Source organism: Mycteria americana, chromosome 7, assembly GCF_035582795.1.
Source record: "Mycteria americana isolate JAX WOST 10 ecotype Jacksonville Zoo and Gardens chromosome 7, USCA_MyAme_1.0, whole genome shotgun sequence".
Taxonomy (NCBI): Eukaryota; Metazoa; Chordata; class Aves; order Ciconiiformes; family Ciconiidae; genus Mycteria; species Mycteria americana.
This window is the reverse complement of record NC_134371.1, coordinates 64,287,393-64,307,767: the sequence shown is the minus strand read 5'-3', so window position 1 is coordinate 64,307,767 and position 20,375 is coordinate 64,287,393. Positions and strand designations below refer to the sequence as shown.

General features: G+C 54.9%; 1 protein-coding gene across 6 annotated transcripts in view; it reads left to right on the top strand.

Annotated features, from left to right (window-relative positions):
* SSBP3 (single stranded DNA binding protein 3) overlaps positions 1-20,375 on the top strand; it is a 54,774-nt gene that overhangs the window by 15,892 nt on the left and 18,507 nt on the right. The window lies entirely within an intron of this gene.

The window sequence follows — 20,375 nt, the reverse complement described above, 5'->3', positions numbered from 1 at the left end:
AAAAAAAAAAAGCCGTCTCCCCCCCGCCTCCGCCCTGCTGAGAAGCGGCTCTGCGATGGCGGCTGGAAAGCGAAACCGTAAGTGTTGCGTGTGCCATCTGCTCCACTTGGATCGCAGGAGCGGCTGGAGCCGGCACAGCCTTGCGGGGAGGGGGGCAATGCTTGCTGGGGTAAAGATGGGGTCCCCCCACCCAGGAGCTCAGCGGTCCTCTAGGTAGGTTTGAAGCCCAGGCTGGTGCGCTTGAGCCCTAGCTGGTTCTGGTCGGAGGTGTCCCATGGAGGTGGATCCTCAGGAGGGTCTGCAGCCCCCTCCTCTGCGCCTGGGAGGAAGAGCTCCTCGGGTCATCCCTGGGATGAGGGTGGTTGTGGAGTGGGATGAGTCCATGCAGAAGGGAATGGACAGGTTTTGGGTGCTCAAAACCTGGGGTTTTTTTAAGTGTTTGCGGCTTTACTACCTGCCTGAGTTGGTAGCACGTGTTGGCAACTGGGTGATCTGCAGCGTAGGGTGCATCTCATGGGGACCCCGGGCGACCGCTGTCATGAGAGCAGCTCAGCACGACACATCTGGTCCTCCCAAAGGAGATACCGAAGGAAAACTCCCTCCCTCGTATGGAAAAATTTTAGGCTAGCTCTGAAAAGAAATGCACACGTTTGTTTGTGGGTTTGCTTTGGGAACGTCTCCGGGTTCCCATGCAGGTTCCTCCACAGCCGGGCTCCTGCTGGCTCTTGGGCTGGGGCCACCAGAGCAGCTGGGTTTCCCTCTGCTTTACCTGCTTTCTACAAAACTGGTATTTTTTCGAGACCTCCCAATGGGTCGAGCCAGCAGAGGCAGAAGTGGGGTGCAGAGGGAGCCTGGGCTTTCTCTGAAGGCAGCACTGGTTGCTGCCTGTCCTCAGCAGCCGTGCCAGGGGCTCTCCGCCTGCCCAGGGGGCTCACGCTGGGTTGTGGGTGGTCGGGTTGTTCTTTACGGGGTTGTCAAGAGACGACCGTCCCCGAAATGGTGGATGTTCACCCCCAAAGTGACACCCAACCTGAGAGATCAGTTTTGACTGCAAGCACAGCAACTGTACGGCCCTGAATTGCCGCTTGGCTTGGCTCCGCCACCAGCTTTTTTGGTGTATATATGTAATATTTTTTTTTAGATTAGGAAAGGTGTGCAAAAGTAGGGGACTCGGAGCGGGCACCTGGCGCTTTGCCCCTCTTCCCATGCAAGACGGTCGCTCCTCTTCGCCTGCCTTCCTCGCTGATAGAAAAGGCAGCGGCGGCGTGGGTGGGTTGAGCAGAGGGAGAAGGAAAAACACTCTCCAAACAAAACCAGAGGGCTCGTAAGGAGGGATGGGAAGCCGTGGGAGGGCTGAAACGTCTGGGGGAGGTGTCTGAGCAGGGGGCTGCAGAAGGCTTTTGGTCTTGCTGGGCTTCAGGACAGGGTGGAAGGAATCCAACTGAATGATTTCCCATGCGTGTTCCCAGCCAGTGCGCATGGTCAGACCTTCACAGGGGTTTCTGGGGTTCAGCACAGGCTGCAGCAAAACCTCGTTAGAGCCCAGCACTTTATTGGGGAACCCGTTTGGAGCCCCAGCTCAACCCCATGGAGGTTATGTTCATGAGACGCATCCTCCTCACCAAAACCCGTCATCCGGGAAGCACTGCCTGTGCCGACAGCGTGCTGGCTGTCCGGAGATGCCCGCTGCCGTTAGCCATCCCACCTCGCCAGGTGCTAATTGCGAGCGGCTCGAGGCGCGGCACTTCGGTGGCAACCCCCGTGCCGAGCGCTCAGAAATTCGGTAATTGGGCTGGAACAATTATTTTTGGCTTTTGCAGAGGGAAAGGCTATAAATAATCACCCCGTGAGCTTGTGCGGTGACTTTGCAGCCTCCATGGAGGGGGTGTGTTGGGGTTTTTTTTTTTTTTGCTGCCGTCCGGCTGGCTTTTTCTTGGCGGCCGAGAGTGGGAGACTTATCTGCAGAAAATGCAATTCGAGTTGATTAAAGAAACTCTTGCCATTGGCCCGAGCTGCCAAACTTTCTGCAGAAACGGTTACGCTTTCTGAGAAGCCACCCCGGGGACCTGCCGGGCTGCAGCCTGGCCCGGGGCGGTGGCAGTGGGGATGGGGAGGAGGAGGAGGAGGAGGAGGAGTGCTGCCCAGCCTTGGGGAAGGAAAACAAAGCGGAAAACAAAGGATGCTGGTCTTGGCGGCATCGCACGGAGGAGGACTTGCCGGGAAGAGGTGCGGAGGAGGCAGTGGTGGTGGGCATGCTTCTGTGCTTGCACCTCTCTGACGGCAGCAGCTTGCACAGCCTTCAGACTAAGGGCTTTTGGTCATTATGGAGCCAGGCTGGGTTTCAGCTGGGGACTGATCCCGGCGCCCATCCGGCAAGCTCCCGCATCACCCATCCCAGCATCCGTCCAGTGCTTGGGAGCCAAATCACAACCACCTTAGCAAAAGCAAACAGCATCTAGCACACCTTCTTTTGTAAGCCCTCTGTCGCATCTAAAATAAATTTGCATCTAAATTGACAGGCTGGTTTTAATGTCTTCTGGCTATATAGTGCTTAAAGGCCCAGGCTTCCCTCAGAGCTGGGTGCGGGGCATCGTCCCCGCTCGTGCAGGGTGCTGGCGTGGTGGCACAGGGCAGTCCCAGGGCGGAGGTGGGAGAGGCACGGGGTGACTGCTTGCAGGGAAGCAGAAACTTAGTTTTTCCTTTTTTTTTTTTTTTAACATATTATTGAAAGGATTGAGACTTATTGACAGGCTGGTAGCTGAGGATGGCCAGCACCGGAGGGCAGTGAGCCGGGCTTCCCTCTGGGGATGCTGCTCTGTGCTGGGCTGCTCGTACCCTGCGTACTGTGCAATGCCCTGGGTTTGCAGGAGCACATCCCGCATCTCTCTCCTTGCCCGCTGGCAATTAAAACACATCCCCGTCGTACATACGGGCTGACAAAGACAACAGCCGTAAGGCACCGGTGTCCTGGAGCGCGTTGCTTTGGCCGGTGCACCCCTTGGTACCTGGGTTTGGGGAGCATCGCTGGGGCTGGAGCTGGCGCCTGCACAAGGGACCATAAAACCGAGCGTATCGGGAAAGGCTGTGTAGAGCAGAGCATCTCCTGAGCAGTCTTGCCGTGGCAGCTTTCCTTCGTCATCCATTATTTATTTGATCCTCTGCAAAACAAATTCGCTCCCCGGCACTGATTCTGATGACGGTGCTCATTTTACAAAAGAGGTAAAAGGAACTGGTTTTGTTCCCGGTCTAAAAGACTTTAACGAAAAGGTGCGTTTCCCTGCCGCCTTCTCCCGCAGCCTGTTTCGGTGTTGGTGAGAGAAATCTGGAGGGTTTTAGAGTGGTGATGGAAATTTTGGAGTCTCAAACACTGAAACATTGAGCGATGCTCTTCCCTGGCATCTGGTGCTGTTGATCCCCATCTTCCCGGGACCCACGAGGGTGTTTGCTGTGGCTGGACCAGGGCGGACCAAGATGCTCGGTTTGCCTTGTAGCTCACGGCCGAAGGTTTCTCAAGGGGAGAGCTGCATGTGCAAGGAAAAAGGGCTTTATCGGGTGTGTTTCCTTCTCCTGCGGGCTGTTGGAGAGCAGCTCCGCTCTATGGGCACACGAATAAATACACACTTGGGGTTTGGGGCCAGCGGGGTGGTTTTCGCAGGGTTATTGGGGATGTCCTCAGTCACACCAGTGGCCAAGCCAGCTCCGCTTCGCTTCCACCAAACAAACCAGAGCCGGAGCGATGGGCTGAACGCCGGGCCAGGAAGTTTGGAGGGAGGAGACGGCGCGTCGGAGCCGCGTTCGTCAGGATGGAAATAACTGTCAGCCCCATTCAATCTGTCGCCTTGTTCCCGGGGGACAATTGCAAAACAGGATTACTGGTACTTAAAAATTCATAGAAAACGTTTCTTATCACAACGTCATAATTGTTATGACTCAGAAGAGTAGAATTGCCATTTTCCTGTGCCTTTTTCCCCCCCTCACTTTTGTTGCATACCGAGTCCCTCGCTGCAGCTGCGGAATCGTCAAAAAAAACCAAACCCAAACCAGGGCGATGCTTTTTTTTTTTTATGCTAACTGCTGCATTTGACTTGAAAATGATGTCCCACTGGGTCTCGTGGTCAGCGTATTACGGCGTGATGGATGGCTGTCAGAGCGGTGGTGGCTGGCAGATTGCGATGGGTGGAGGAGAACAGATGCCCGGTGACTTCAGGGGCTTTAGCAGAGCCCGGGACTGAACATTGGAAAACAAAAGCAGATGGGAGGGCTCTGCTTGGGCTAACTATTCTTCTCCAGCCGCTTGTCGGGGAGGAAAGCTCGTCGGGCGGCCGTGTCCCTTCTGTGCTGTTCCTCCGCGGTGAGCTGGGCTGCTCGATGAAGCCACAGTTGAGCCCTGCTTGACCCGAGGCCTGAGCCTACATGCAGACCATCACTGCAGATCTCTAAAGGGCAACCTTCCCCCCGCCCCCCGAAAGAACAGCTTGCCTTTACGGAGTTTGCGCTCCATTTGACGGTCCGTTAACCCTTGGCCCTACCGATGGATCCGAGGCGAGACCCGGGCAGGCTCCGGGGGTTACCCTTCCAGAGGGCGGCTGCCAGCGTGTTTTGCGCTCTGCATCGCGTTTGTCTTTGGAGTTGTGCAGGACCACGTGAATTTGAGTCGTGCTGGTGGAAGGAGGAGAGCGAGCCTTTCCCGCAAAAGCCTGTTTTGAATAAAGCCCTTTGCAGGTGCTGTTCTGCAATCCCTCATCTGCTCCCTGTCCCATCTCTCCTGCAAACTTTCCTACGCTTTCTACCCCTGCAAAGGGCTTAGAAAAGATCCTGCCTTGCCCTGTTTCTCTGCTTACATCTGTATTTCTTCACCTTTCATCCCTTTGCCCTCCTCCCATCTGTCCAGTCCATCCAAACTTGGGCAGGCGGCTGCTGTCTTCCCAGCTGGTGCTTGCCGGAGATTGCAGGGTTAATGGCGAAATTAAATTTCACTGCTGTTTTTAAATTAATTGAATCATCAGCGTGGGTAACGGGAAACAGTGGTATCATAATGTATTTGATATGGGTCTTTAAGTCAGCATTTGCTGCAAAATCTAGAGTGCTAGATCTTGGTGGAAGCGATGGCTAACTGATATATTGCAGTTACATCCACAGTACAAAGGCTCCTGCTACGTCAGGTCATAAAGTTGAGTTGGTTTATGATATGGCCATTTTCCCTCTGCGCTTCCCACGGTGCCCCTAGATCATACTCGGAAAAACCCTGCGGTCGGCAGGAGCCAGCGGTGCTCCCGGCTTGTCCCTCTGGGGAGGCACCAAACGTGTATGAAGATGCCCTTTTGGGTGGCAGAGCAGCATTGGGGTTTTGCTCCCAGGACTTTCTGAGGTTTTTCCTGCTGGAAGAAGCAACCACAGAGGAAAACATCCCTTTTCCTCGAAGAAAACAGCGGAAAGACTTTTATTGATTTGCAGCAACATCTGGGCTTTCCGTACTCGGTGGTCCTGAGGTGGCTTCAGGACCTGTGTTGGAGAGGAGAAGCTACCCAGGCTGAGGGCCAGCATCCCCACACGACATCCCCACTGTGCTGGGGACAGAGGTGCCACGCAGGCCATCGTATGGGCTCCTCTTCTCTTGTCCTTTACCTGGTCCAGCGTGGTGGGACTGCATCACAGCATGGTGCCTCGTGGTGGACGGTGGCACGCCGACGGGTTCTTTCTTCGCCAGCGCTAACGGAAGGCTGATATTAATTAGAAAGTGGAAAAAAAAGTAAACTTCCAGCGTATGTGTTGTGGAGCTGCTTGTAGGTTTCCACCCACGCGTGGTTCCTGCATCCTACCCCGGCAGCCTGGGACTCCGTCTCGTCAGCTCCTTGCTCCGGAGATCGCAACTGAATAGATGAGCCCCGAGCGCACCTGGGCAGCGTACGGCCACTTCGACAGTGCCGCCTTTCGTGGCCAAAATCTCGAGGCTACTTAACCAACTGAAACCTCTTAGAAGCTGCCTTGATACGACTATTAAACTTCACGTTTAACTCTGCTTTGCCCGGTTGATATCGCCCAGGTTGGTGTTGTGGAGCATGAGCATGCTGCAGGACCACGGCTGGCTTTGGGAGCAGGGTTTTAGCGGGACACCGGAAAACCTGGGTGCTGAAGAGCTTGTTCTAGTGCATTAGTTTAGATTTTGTGTTAAGACTTGCTTATTATTTCTGCTAGTTATGTCTCTAATGAGGTGAGACGTGCCATATGTTGTCCGTAGGGAGGGAGTGCCGCAGGTGGGGTGGGGGCCGGCCTGGTGGGTAGATGCTACATGGAAGAGCCTCAAACTGCTCCTCCAAGTCGGTGAGCCAAAATGCCAGCCGATGCGGCCGTGCCGCGGGCGTTGGTGCCCACATTGCACCACGGAGCCATCTACCTGCCAGTGGCACCTTCTCGCTCTTCGTCCCCTCTTGTCTTCTCCAGCTCCCAGCAGTTTTTTCCTACCGTTCTCCTCCTTCCCTTCTCTTACCCCCAACAGGTTTTTGCTCCAAAAGAGCATGATTTTGGGGCCGGGTCCAGCCGTGCGGCTCCTGTGCCTCCTCGCAGGAGAAGCATCTCTGGCCCCAGTCTGAGCAGCCCAGGCTGGCTGCTCAGAGCAGGAGTTTGAAACTAAACCGTATCACGGTAAAGAAATATTTATTGGCGAGTCCTGAACTTAATTTGAACAGGGCTCTGCTGTTTAAACAATTGTTGGAGCCATAAACCAGAAGCCCTTAATTATGGCTAATTATTTTCTGCGGTGAATCTATATGCAAGCTCATCAGCATGAGGTCTCCTCTGAAATGCACCAGTTGCGTGTTCGGGCATCATCCAGCCTGCGTGTCCCTAATAAAATAAGAGGCAGAAGTGTTGCCGCTGGCCTGGCCGCCTGACCAGGCAGGAGCCTGCCTGCCTGCCTGCCTGCCTGCCTGCCTGCAGTTTCTTTAAAATCAGGGGGTCGGGGCAGGGTGCAGGAGCCTGCAGGCTCCCCGGGCAGGCAGCTGGGGACCTGAGGGCAGGCGAGAGCAAGACAGGAGCTGTTTGGGACGTGGACTTTAAACTCTCCGGCATTTCGGGTTTGTTTAAAAACCAGTTAGGTAAATATTTGTGAAGCAGTTGGGATCCGGCTGTGGGGTCGGGGTCGGGCGGCGCTGCTGCAGCCGTGTGGGTTGGTCTCTGGCCTCCCATGGACCTCATCCTTCCCATGACAGGAGGTGTGTCCATCCTCAGCCCCGTTGAGGAGATGGCAGAGGCAATGCGGGGCGCTTGGCATCATCGCACGGGCCTCGTTTCTCTAGGGTTTGGGCTAAAAATGGGTGCCTAGAGGTCTGTCCCTTGGGACGTACCGGTGCGATGCTTTGGTGGGACATATTTAGGACAGGTCTCCTGGTGAGGCTGCTGCGTGCATCCTGGAGATGTCCCTTCTCTTCCACCCGGGACACGTTTTGGGGTTGGTGGTGGCCTTGTCTGCCAAACCTGCAGCTCCTGCCCCGTGCACCCCTGCGGGAGGGCGGCTGCTGGGGGGGTCCCGCTGGGGACCCATGGCACGTGCTGGGACGGGTAGGACCTCGCAGCACTGTGGCTTGCTAACGCCGCTGGCCCGGGAGGGTGGCACGGCAAGGATGGCAGGGCGGGAGGGTGGCACGGCAAGGATGGCACGGCAAGGATGGCAGGGCGGGAGGGTGGCATGGCAAGGATGGCACGGCAAGGATGGCAGGGCGGGAGGGTGGCACGGCAAGGACGGCAGGGCGGGAGAGTGGCACGGCAAGGATGGCAGGGCGGGAGGGTGGCACGGCAAGGATGGCACGGCAAGGACGGCAGGGCGGGAGAGTGGCACGGCAAGGATGGCAGGGCGGAAGGGTGGCACGGCAAGGATGGCAGGGCGGGAGGGTGGCACGGCAAGGATGGCAGGGCGGGAGGGTGGCACGGCTGGGCGCGGGGGGAGCGGTCCAGGCTGCCTGTACACAGCAGCTGTCAGTGCTGCTGCCTGCGCTCCTCCCGGCCCCAGCCTCTTCCTCGTGGCACAGATGGTTTTAACGCTTTCCTGGGCCTTTTTTTCTATAATTAACTCTTGTTTGCAAGTGGGAAGACACTTCTTTCCTTTTGGCAGAGCCATCAAACTCTCCTCGGCGGTGCGCTTTTTTAAAGCCATCGTGTATCTATCCCCCAACCGCAGTCTGTTGTTTTTACCAGGCTCTTTTATGGCTCTGGGCTGCACACACCCCCCCCCCCTTTTTTTTTTTTCCCCTTGCTCTTGCCCGGAGGTAAAATCTGCAGGGATTGCAGGTGGAGGAGGCCCCAGCTCCGGGAGGGGAGTTAACGAATCCAGCCAAGGCGATACAAAAGCTGGTGCCTGGGGAGGGGGGAAGATGGAGGGGGCCCTTCCCTGCACCAGGAGCCTTTGAACACCACCCCCCCGCCAGCTTTGTGCGTCTTAGCAGGGTGCTGCCCGCACAAAGGCCCCTCGTCCCTCATGTCGCTTCCATGCCACGGCCGGGAAGAGTTTTCCCAGGAGGGGCCGTTGCCCACCGAAACGCTGGTGGGTGCAGGGGGCTGCTGCAGTGGGTGCAAGGGGCTGCTGCGGTGGGTGCAAGGGGCTGCTGCGGTGGGTGCAGGGGGCTGCTGCGGTGGGTGCCCCGTCCCGGCGGGACAGGGGGAGGGAGAAACCCCACAGACCACTGGAGCTTCGCCGGCACGGCACAGGGCTGCCGGCAGCTCGGGGATCTGCACGGTGCTCCAAGAGGGGTGGGCAGGGGAAGGGTGTCCCCTCCAGCTCGTACCAAGACTTAGAAAAACTTAACTGGAATGTCACGGGGCATTTTCTGCCTTTTGAGGAGCTCGGGCTCTGCCCGTGGCTCCCCGTGGGGTTTGGGGGTGTTTTGCTCCCAGGGGGGCGAAGGGCAGTGGCCGTCAGAGCCCAGAGGTTGTGGGATGCTCAGCTTTGGGGATCGAGGAGGGTTTGCCACGGGGATGGGGCCACAACCTGGCGCCCGTGGGCATGTCACCGTGGAGAGGAGGGTGCTGTTGGGCCGTGCCGGTGGTGCAGAGCTGCTGGCGGTGTGCCTGGGCTTGCACCGGGGTGTTGCCAGAGCGGCTCTGCCTGCGGGGAGCAGAGGAGCTGCTCTTACCTATGGATATCAAATGGTGGATGTAAAATAAAGAAAGAGAAAAAGCCCATCAGGGAGTTTCCATCAGCAGTTCACGGCCATGACCACCGTGCCCGTCCCCTCCCTCCGCTCATCGTCCCTGTCCGTCCCTCGGACCCTGCCCACCCACACTGTAACCCGGTTTTCCCCAGCGCTGCCAGTCTAAACAAGACCTTGCAGTGATGCTCAATGCTCTCATATCGCTCCCTTCCCCCTCTGCTGTCTGAAAGCCTGGGGCTAATTTCTTTTTTTTTCTTTTCTCTCAAGATTTTAAGTTTTCCTGCCTCACGTACTAGTTTATCGCTGGGTCAGGGGGCAGGGGTTTGCATGCTGGTTTTATAGGATCCCTCCAGAGCTGGCTTCAAAAAGCTCCCAGTTCATAAATGGGGGGTTTGTATTAACCACCTTATTTTGATGGGGAGAGGTGCTCTTAGAAGTGAAGTAATTAATATTTTGTAAACTTTAAGGGTGATGTAGCTTGGAGTTCCATCTAACCAAACCGCTCTGTGAGCACGCAAAAAAAGTGACTAATTTAAAAACCACATTTTTATCAGAAATTCTCCCCTGGCCCAATGTGCACCTTGTCAGGTTGCTCCTTGAGTTATACAACCCCGCAGGGACTTTCTGCAGGGAAGCCCCGCAGCTCGGCTGTGCCCGGACTGCCGCTGCCAGCGGTGCCGAAGCAATGCGGAGAGCTGGCATTGAGGTAAATAAAACTTGGGGCCACTTTGGAGCGGTTTTTCCTATCCCAGGTAGGGGTAGGCGAGAGAAAGCAGGGCTGGAGGCGAGGTGGTACGGTGAATTCCCTCCCATCCCACGGATACGCACCTCTTCTCCTTCTCCAGAACATGCCATGATATTTAAAATGCTCTAGAAATTAAATTTTTCCCGTTCGCCCTCCTCCTCCTGGAAAATCCCAGCCTACCAGGGAAGATCTGTGCCCCTTCCGAGCTAGTTTAGCCCCGGGCTTTTGCCGGGTGTGGAGAAAACCACCGGTTCTTGGGAACAGCGCTGAATTTTACATGCTGGCTTACGTCAGATTTACTCCTCCTGTCCTTTGCTCTAGCTGCTCTATTAGTTTTCAAATGCCTTGAGCAATTACCGGACCTGGGAAACAGTATTTTTGGGGGCAGCACCCACAAATAACTGCAATAAATAAACCCTTTGTTATAAAAGGGGGGGGGGGAAGGGACACAGGAGCTGCGCTCACCTGGGTTTAAAGAGTATTTTTAGTGTGAATTTTCATCAGAAACGGTGCATGCACAATCTGTTGGGGGGCTGCTGCAGGGGAGCATCTCCTGGGGGGCTGGGGGGGGCTCACACCCTTTCCCTACCCACACACCGCTTTTGAGGTCCAAAGCGCTGCTCCTGGGGGGATACGGGGTGCGGAGGGGTGGCAGCGGGTGCTTCCCGGGGGCAGGTTTGGGATGCGAGGGCTCCATATGGCTGGAAGGGATTAGCCCGGAGGATTAGATGAGCAGAGAGGAGGGGAAAGTTGCTGCAATCCCCCCTCCCCAAAACCCCTCATCTCTGACCCCTGGCAGATGTGCAGGGATGATTTCTGGGGACGTTTAGCACCGCTTTGGTTTTGGCTGTGCCCCCGGAGCACGGCCCGTGCTGCTGGGGGAGAGCGATGGCCGTGGCCCGGGGTGGGATCCTGCACCGACGGCTGATAAGGAAAGCTGGGACGTTCCTCCTGCCGCCGCCTCGCGCTCACACGTTGCGTCACACGCGTTTCAAACCCGAGCTGTTTGCCTTAAGCCCGCCCGGAGAGAGCATCGGTGGTGCTCGGTGTTGCGCTGCTTGGACAAACCCGCTCCCCAGGGACGGGCGAGCCTGGGGTACAGCACTCGGGAGGTCGCACGTGGCGTGACCTAATGGGCAGCCGTCCGGGGCTTGGGGACGGTCGGCACCGCTGCTGCGGGATGCAGGGGTGCAGGATGCTCTGCAGCTCCGTAGCTCCTCAGCATAACGTGGCATGGATGCCCGGCTGCAGGATGCTCTGCAGCTCCGTACCTGGGCAGCGCTTAGGTGTAAAGCGCTGCGTGGAGGGCAGAATATTTTTACCATTTTTAAAACGTCACCCTGGAAATGGTAGGAATCGTGCTGAGGCACGATGGCTTTTCTCCACGCGTGCCAGCGAGGGCATCACGCAGTCGCAAAACCCGTCTTGCTCGGGATTGAGGTTTGCTAACAGCTTTCCTCGTGACACCCCGGTGTTGCCATCCCAGCAAAGGCTCATCAAGGGCTGGGTTGGCTCTCGGAGCACAACCTCAGCCTCATAAACGACTTCCAAGCCCATACTTGCTTCTTGGGATGCATCAAGGATGCAGAAACCTGGTGGGCTCATCATGGCAATGCTCCCCGGAGGGTGGGTGCTATAAGATGGGTCCTATAGGATGGGTGCTATTTGGGTGATGAGGAGGACAAAAGCCCATAGCCCATCATTGCTACCGAATACGGGAGTCCTCAAACCTGGCAGTAAGTCCATCCATCCCGGTTAATTTAGGGCTCTGACGGGCCGCCCTGGGTCTGGCCGCAGTGGTGCCGGCTGCTCCCGTGCAAAGTCCACCGCCTTCCTCCCCATCTGCCTCGCCGGGGTTTATACGAGGTGCTGGACTTTGTACCCACACAGCAAGTCACAGCCCTTTTTTAAGTCAGCTGCCACCTCCGCCTCAATTTAAGGCATTTCCATCCCTCTGCCAGCATATTTAATAGAAGATGCTATGCAGAGAAGATGCTACGAAGCATCTTCAAACATCAACAAAGCCACTTTTGTTACAAATGATGATTTTTTTTTTTTTTGTTAACCTGCTGCTTCGTTAGAGGAGGGGATTTGATTCTTTATTTTTTAATTATTACTATATTTTTTAATTATTTTTTTTTTTTAAAGGCTCATTGTGGAAAAAGTTTGCTCTTCACAGATCAGCAGGCACATCCATCAGGGGCCGCTGCGAGCGGGGACGGATGCTCGGCCGCCTCTGTAGGTACACAAAACCCGTTTGAACGCCTGCGAAAGGTTACGGCAGCACTTTTCAAGCACTGCCGTAACCTTTCGCAGGCGTTCAAACTGGCTTTGTGTTATTACACGAAGATGGTGGCCATCCGCATCTTGTCGGGGACGGGCAGATGGCGTTCACCTGCTCCGGACCAACTTCTTTCGCCCTTTGCCTTTGGTGTCGGGGAATAATACTGGGGCAGCTGCTAGCAGTAAAATAGGCTTAAGCAAATGGGATATTTTGGCATTCAAGTGCATGACAAGAATGGGAGTATTTGCATTAATTCCCTCCTCTTTCCCTGTGGCGGAAGATGATGGAGAAAACGGGGATGTTTTCCCGCGGGGCAGAGCCGGGTCCCAGTCTTCTCTGGCTGGACCGGGGAGGGGGAAGTGCTGGATGCTGTGCCGGGGTGTCGGTGCTCCGTCCCGCAGCGTCCCGCTGCCCGAACAATGGAAATGGATGTTTTTCAGGGGAGGTCATGGTGTTTGCCGCTGCAAAGGCAGGCGCGGGGGGCTCTCACCCCCTTCCCTGGATCCAGATGAAGGTTAGGTCCCGGGCATCGCTCTCTCCCCATCCAAACTCACAGCTTATTTTGTATTATTTTTGCCCGATGAGATCGGCTAACTGAAACATCAGCAAAATAATAAAAAATAAATAAAAATATATTCCTGATCTGCACCCATCTTTAATGGGGAAATCGCTGCCGGGCACTGGATGCCTTCAAGGTGTTTTGCGGTATGCCGGCTAGCCAACTGGATTGGCAATATCCTCGTTAGTTGTTAGTTAATCCTTTGGACAAGTTAAAACTGTTTTTTCAAATGCACGTGGTGCAATGGCACGGCATTTTTCTAAAGCTGCGGATTATATTTCTTTTCTCTCTTTTAAATTAGATTACCAATTTAAATCTAGCTTTTCTTATAACCCTTTCCAAAATTTGCTTGGCAATTTCAATCTGGAAGAAGGCAGAAGGCAGAGGAGCGGTGATTTGTACAGGCGCTGGGAAGCAGAAGTCGGGCTGCCAACGCCAGCAGCCTCCCTTGAACCTCATTGCCAAATTATTACTATTTTTTTGAGAGGGAGGCAGTGTTTTTCCTTAATCTGGGCTTTTCAAAGGCTGGGAAAGGAGAGGACTTGATTTCGGCCACGGTGCTCAAGGCAGGCATGGAAGGCGAGCCGGTGCACGTACCGACAAGCATCCAGCCACGCAACCCCACGTAATTACACCCCGATGGCAGCGGTGCGAAGCGAGGGGCATCACGGGGAGTAAACACCCATCTGCTTTAACCATCACAACTTCGCAGAAAACTCCGTCAAATTGTCTCTCCCGGCAGCTTTGCTTGCTGGGGCTATTTCCTTTTTGGTTTGAAAAATAATAATTTTTTAAAATCTGAAATTAATCTGTAAGCTTTGCATAAAGCTTGTGTAGGTACATCAGGAGCAAATCCAGGGGGAACCACAAAGTGTCCAGTGCAGGAGAAAATACAGGTCGTCGGTGCAAGGAGCTGCACAGTGGCGGTGGCTGGGCGGCCCTCGGTAGAGCCGAGCGTCCCGCGCCGATAGATGTGCAGTAGATTAATAGTCCTAAGCAATTGCATTATCTAATGAAAATTTTATATAATTATTTTATATAACTTTTTTGGCAGGTGGACCCTGGAATGGATGGTATTGATTGCTGGAAAAGAGCCTGGCCTGTCTGTTGCTAGAATTATTAGAGGAGAATTGATAGTAATTAATACCTGTGTATTTACGGCATTTTCCAGGCTGCTAATTGCACAAGATCCGTTTGAGCTGTTTGGCAGCGGGGAGGGTTGGTACACTGGTTTTAAGGGGTGGGCGTAGGTCTTGTGGCGGGGAGGATGCCAGCAGCTCTGCCGCTGCTGGCACCGAGCTGGGACCCCGGCTTCACCTTCGCTCCAAGCTGGGGATGGGGTCTCCGGGATGCCCATGGCAAAGCATCCCTAAATACCAGGGATGGGGTGCATCCGTGCACCCAACCGTGTGGCGTGAAGCACCGGAGCGCTCTCCTCTGCAAAGCCCTTCCTAAATCAGGGGAAGCGCTACCAGCAAGCCTGGCTTAACTTCCCAGAAGTTTCCCTTTGGAAACCTTTCCGTACACACGCGCGTGCAAAACTGAGCCTAATTGCATTTAGTCTGTTTTACACCTCCCATGCTTATCCCTCCCCCCCCCCCCCCCCCCCCCCCCCCGCCTTTAATTCGGTTGCTGTGAAATTTTTGCAGCCCTGCCAAGTTATTTCCTTGGGATATATTTAGAGAAAGCCAGCTCAGCAGAGAGCGCTGGGTGTTTGCGTAAGGATGTTTGTAAATGTTAGCAGGAACGCTGTCGGGCTGGCGGAGCAGATGTCCGCGAGATGCTACCAAGAGCCTTATTTACAAACTTGTAAATGACTGAAGGGGTTTCCTTCCCGGGGATAAGGGGGACGCCGACTTAAGAGATTAAAATCCTATTGTTTTGTGGCCGGAGCTGCTGTCTCAGATTATCCTTTACAAGGGTGGGGGGAGCCCCGTATTAGCTTGAAACACCATTCAACTGTTGTGCCTTTTTGTTTTTTTTTTAAAGCTCGGGGAAAATACGGGGCTGGGGGGTTGTTTCTTTCTTTTTAAAGGAGGGGAAAAAAGTGGCCGAGCGTGGCTGTTCCCGGCCGGGGTGTACGCCGGCGCTTTGTGTGCCGGGGCCTCCCGTGCCGGGCGGCTCGCAGGTGATGTATTTAAAATAAGCACAAAAAGCTTGTGCTATCATAGAAGTATAATTAAGCTGAACTTGTATGCACAGCTTGGCGTCCCACGGGAGCGCGGTGATGGCGTTTGGGTGGTACGCATGGTGATACTGCTACAAGCCCATTTAAATTTTTTTTTTTTTTATCTTCCTCTTGCCAACACACAAAGCTTCATCCCAGCCTCCTTTTACCTTCTCTTACCCTAAAATCAACCAAAACGCGTTTGTTTTGTCTCCTGGAGCATCCAGCCGAGTGGCTTGCACCGGAGGAAGCAGGAAGGTCGCTGGCATACCCCGGCTGGGGAGCGTGGCGTGCCCCAAAAACACCCTGAGCCCACCCGAGAGGCTCTGCAAGCACCGTGTTTTTGAAGTGGGTGCCCGCCACCGGCACGTGGGCCGGCGATCGCGCTCGCATCGGCTCCAGCGGGCTGGTGCTTTACTTATTTTCCTGCACGTTGATGGAACACAGATGCTGTCACCGACCCGCGGAGGGGACTGATGCAGGAGAGCATCTGAGGGCTCGGTCCGGAGGAAGCGGTCAGCGTGCCGTCCTCCCTGGCGTTAATCGGGTTACTGCGAGGTGTGAGAGGGTTCTATTATTAAATTTAAAACCTGGCTATATAAGATGAAGGCAGCTTTAACAAGATGAAAAGGCTTAACTGGAGTCCAATTAAATTCCCTGTTACCTGTTTACGCAGCCTGCTTAAGTCCTGACCCGCACGCTGATTTCTTCTTTAGGCTCCAAAGCCTGTGCTCTAAGCAAAAAAAATAAAATCAAAGGGGACAGATAGATACCAGATCACCAGTATGTCCTGCGCATCCCCGCACGCTCGTACCGGAGGCAGCTGCCCTCGAGTGCTTTGTGCCGCTCCCGCTGTGGCTGCGAGGTGCGAGATGCAGCCAAAATCCTCCGGTCCACTTTTCTGGAGAGGAGAGCGAGGGCAAAAACATCTTGAGCCAAAAAAGCAAATGTCTGGCCATCCTTAGTTTGGTTTTAGGTCTGTGCCATGAAGCTATTTTTGCTCTCCCCATCTCGCTGCCGGGTTGCTGGAGGCCGGGGCTGGCAGAGCGGTCGGTGCTGGTGGTGCTTCCCATGAAGGGAGCATCCTCTCTGCTGCCTGCCAGCACCTTGCACCACCCTTTGGAGGTTATTTTTATTAAAAAAAAAAAAAAAAAAAAAAAGGCGTTTGGTGAAAGCCAGCCGCGGGATGCTGGGGTGGGCTGCGCAGCTGCCTGTGCGACCCGAAGCTGCTTGCTCGGAGCGTGCGGTGGGGACGCTGGCTCGCATTTAACGGCAGGGTAAATACTGCCGATGGGAACCTGTTTTTCATAGGTAATAGAAACCATCCCTTGTGATGGCGAAGCGTGGGAGGTTTGGGCGGGTGGCAAGCCGGGGCTCGGCTGATGCCCTGCCACCCCGCAGGATATCGTCTCGCCGTGACGCCGGGAGCCTCGCGGGATGGGATGCGTCGGGGTGCGGCGCCTTAGCCCACCCCTTCGAGATGCTCTCGGAGACGGCTCAGGCCTGTCCAGCGATGGGGATGAGGAGGAAGAATCCCGCTGCAGCATCCCGAGGGCGGCCGTGCGGACAGCGCGCCCAGAAAGCTCCCCAGCTTCCCAAACCTTCCCTTGTTGGGTGCTGCCTTTTATTACGGGGGGTACCCCGCGGCTGGGGGCAGCGGCGTGCTGTCGCTGGTGGCAATTTCAGCCCACCAACTCCGCGCCGACTGCTCCGGTTTTTAAATTTCAGCCCCCGAAACCCTCTCGGCCTCGGTTGTGCCTCCCGGCTCCTCTCGGGTCGAGTCTGCCGCAGGGCGGGGGGGCAGGAAACGGCTCACCGCACCCTGCTCTCAGCAAAGACCTAAACTCTGTATTAAAGAAAGTAAATAAGTAAAAGCACCGGTCTGCAGCTCGCCCCGGGGCTGTGGGACGAGCGGAGGTGAGTTGTGTTCCCGGCTCAGCCGGCCTGGGAAAGCAAATTCGGGTGGCACCGAAACGCTGGCGGGGCAGCCGGGACTGCTCCGGGGGCCGGGGAGCTGCTCGGTGCAGCCGTGCCGGTGCCTCGTCCCTGCCGCTCTTAAACGCAATTAATACAGCGGAATAACCTGATTTCTTCCTAAGGATTAGGTTAAGAAAACAAGAGGGTTTTAATAGCTCTTTTACATCCTACATAGATTTTAGCTGAAAAACCTACCTGGTTTGGCAGCGCAGCCAAACGGCACATCTTTGCTTTTTCTTTTTTTCCCCGTTTTTTCCCCCATAACCTGATGCCAGCAGTCCTGCACGAGCAGGCTCCTACCGATAATTCAAGTGCCCAGCTCCTGGCTGTGCTGTTTTGTCCGATTTCCATTGCCTCCTGACCTCCATCCTTCTTTATTTGCAAAGCTATACTCGCAGGCAGTGGTAATAAATCAATTAATGACTCTGATGAATCGTTTAATGGCTGACAAAATAACACTACAGTCAACAGCTTGGATCTCTACAGCAGTACCAGAAGACGCTGGTTGACTCAGGGTAGGGAGACGAAACAGAGACTGTTAGCTCAATTAGTGCAATTAGTCTGCGATTTAAAGGCTTAGACGGCATCTGCTGGCGTACCGAGCTGGTGTGTTAACTGAGAGCTTCGGTTTGGAAGCGAAACGCGGCGATCCAGATTGTCATCGCTCCGCTGGTTTCCACCAAAAAAGGGGAAAAAATCCGATGTATGTGGGGGGGAAAAAAAAAAAAAAATATATATATATATATATATGTATGTGTGTGTATATAGCTATATATGCATGCTCCAGGAACTGTGTTTTATTTCCAGCGTGGAGCAAATTTACCGTCTAATAAAAGGCAAACGAGCCGGCATGCTGGCTGTGCCGGAGCTGTCCTTGCAGCGGTCCCCAGCGTGCTTTGGTGGAAGGAAATTTGGGGTGTCGCGTGCCAACGGGGACCTTCGCATGGCTGGAGGTGCTTTCGGTTTAGCACCAGCTTGGACGCGGTGGCACAGCGGGCTTCGTGCTCCTGCACCGCCCCGGCGCTGCCCGTCTCCTGCCGGCTTCCGTGGCATCTCCGCCTTGCCTGTACCTGCGCCGGGGGGGGGGGGGGTTGGGGGTTTTTAGATATTCACCCAGTGAAAGGGGCTTGGCAGGCAAACTCCAGCCGAAATCTTTGGAGTCCCTAAAAAGAGTTTCTGAGCTAAAATGGTGAAAATAAGCCGGGTGGGGAGACCTGAGAGGGCAAAAAAGTCCTGGTTTCCTGGAAATGGGTGCTGGAAAGCCCTTGGGGTTTGGGTCCTCACCCTTAGGGTTTGGGAAATTTGTTCCCACTGTCTTTTTTCCCCCCTTTTTCTTTCTTTTCTGGCTCATCCCCAGGGTTTTGCAGAGCTGCTCCAGCCACGGCTGCACTCCCGTCGCTTCGGCAGGGCTAAAGGTGCCTCGGTGTTTACCTTAGCAGCGGTGATGGGGAGGGGAATAAAAAAGAAATAAAATGTCACTTCGCAGCCTTGTAAATCATTCATCAAGGGCTGACCAATTTGGCTCCCATCCTACAATATGCTCAGGGCACTTGTGGGTTTTTAATTACCGAGTTCTGCCAAACGCCACATGTGCGAGGAACTTTAAATCCCTGTTTATGCCGTGAAGGCATAGGTGAGGTTTCGGGGTGTTTAGCGTGGAAAAATACTCTGTGGTTTTGTGGAAAAATAGGCATTTTGCTTCAAGATTTTCTTTGGCTGCTTTGCCCTCCTCCCTCTGCTCCCTGTTGCAGAGGGAAGGAGGAGGGCAGCGTACTTTCCCCCTGGATCCCGTCCTCACTCCCCACCACTTTGGGATCCGTTTTGCTTTGGGAGATTCCCCCAGCAAAGGATTATGGTGTGCTGGAAATCTCTTGAAACCATAAAATATCACCTTGGCAGCTTTATTGCAGCGCTCGCCGCCTTGGGAGAGGAGCGTTTTGCGTGATAGAGGGTTTAATAAAGGAAATTCCAAATGGGCTCGCTGCAGTTTGGGGCTCGGTCTTATATATTTTTGCATTAAGAACCGTCATCTGCTTTGCAGAGAGACTGCAATATGTTCATGGCCTTGGATTAAGATTTGGTTTTACTTTTATAGCTGACCCACTTGGGGGGATGGAGGGAGGGGGAGAACTGGGTTCACTCCCTCTCCCGTCTATTTTTGCTGCCGTCTGATGTATAAAAAGAGCCTGGAACGGGCAGGCTTATTTTTCCTGCCAGGACTTTTTTTTATTAACTGTAAAAACACTCAGATCTGGCCTTTGCTGTTGATGTGGGGACGGCTGCTCGGGCTGCCTTGTTCAGGGGAACGGCGGGAGCGTGGCATGGGCTGTGCCTGGGGGCACAAGACCTCGCAGCCGCAGGGGTACCCCGGTTATTTTGCAAAGGGGGTCTCTTTTTGGGGAATCGGCCTGCGCTGTCGTCTCTGCCGCCTGCAGCTCTGAGACGCTGGGGTGGGAAAAGCAACCACCGGACTGGCGTGGTCCTGGCCTTCATCCCGCATCCGGCACGCCGGCTCCTGCCGGAGAGCGTGATGGAAGGGGCCCAAGGGATGGCCCCCGGGAAGGCACAAGGCAGCGGTTACCTGATGCTCTCCTGCCCCTGCAAGGCTTTCTGATCCAGAATATCGAGATTCCCAACCAGACGTTGGGGTCCCACCTTGGCAAGCCTTAGTCCGTAATAATAATCCTTCATTTTCCAGGCTGCCCAAGTCCTGACATCCCGGCGTGTCCCCTCTGCTCCCGTCTTGCGGTTGTCGCTGCGTCAGAGGCAGTCTGCGGTCGGGGCTGGCTCGGCTGCTGTCGGGACGTGGGGTTTGGTGGGGTCGGGGTGCTCCAAGCTTTGGGGTGAAACCAAGCCTGAGCAGGCTCACATGTACCCCATCTGCCTGTGGGGTGGAAAATTTTTCCACCCATTTTTTTCATGGCGGATGATTTTCCTCAGCCCTGCCACGTGGTTTTAGGTGGGTAAGTCCATCGTAAAAATTCGTGGAGGGAGTACTTCAGTGATCCAAACCCATTTAATATCACTGAGGCTCCCTTGTAAGTGCCCGGGGAACGGGGGTTCCTTTGGTGATGGGTAAATGAGAGTGCCCTTCAATGGCACAGGTACCTCTCCTAACCCAGCAGGGACGTGTTGCCAGCAGTGGGCTTTAGGGAAAGACCTTTTTCTTACCATTTTCCTTCTGGGTAGGAGCCTTCCATCAGGCTGGTGCTTTCCCAGCACTGCCAGCTCCACAACGCAGTGAGAAAATAAGTAGGAACAGAGATGCTGAGGAAGAACGAGTGGGGTGTCCGGGTACCCCGTGTCCACCCCCGTCTCTCCTTTTCAGGGCTGGAGCCGCTCGGGTGGCTCGTCCTGGGGAGGTGCGAGCGGGAGCCTGACCCCACAGATTGGGTGCGATGAATTTGGAAATTCATAATAAAACCTTGGCGTGCTGGTGAGGTCAGGGGAGGAGGACAGAACCGAACCGGCGAGCGCACAGGGGGAGGTGGGGTAAGAAA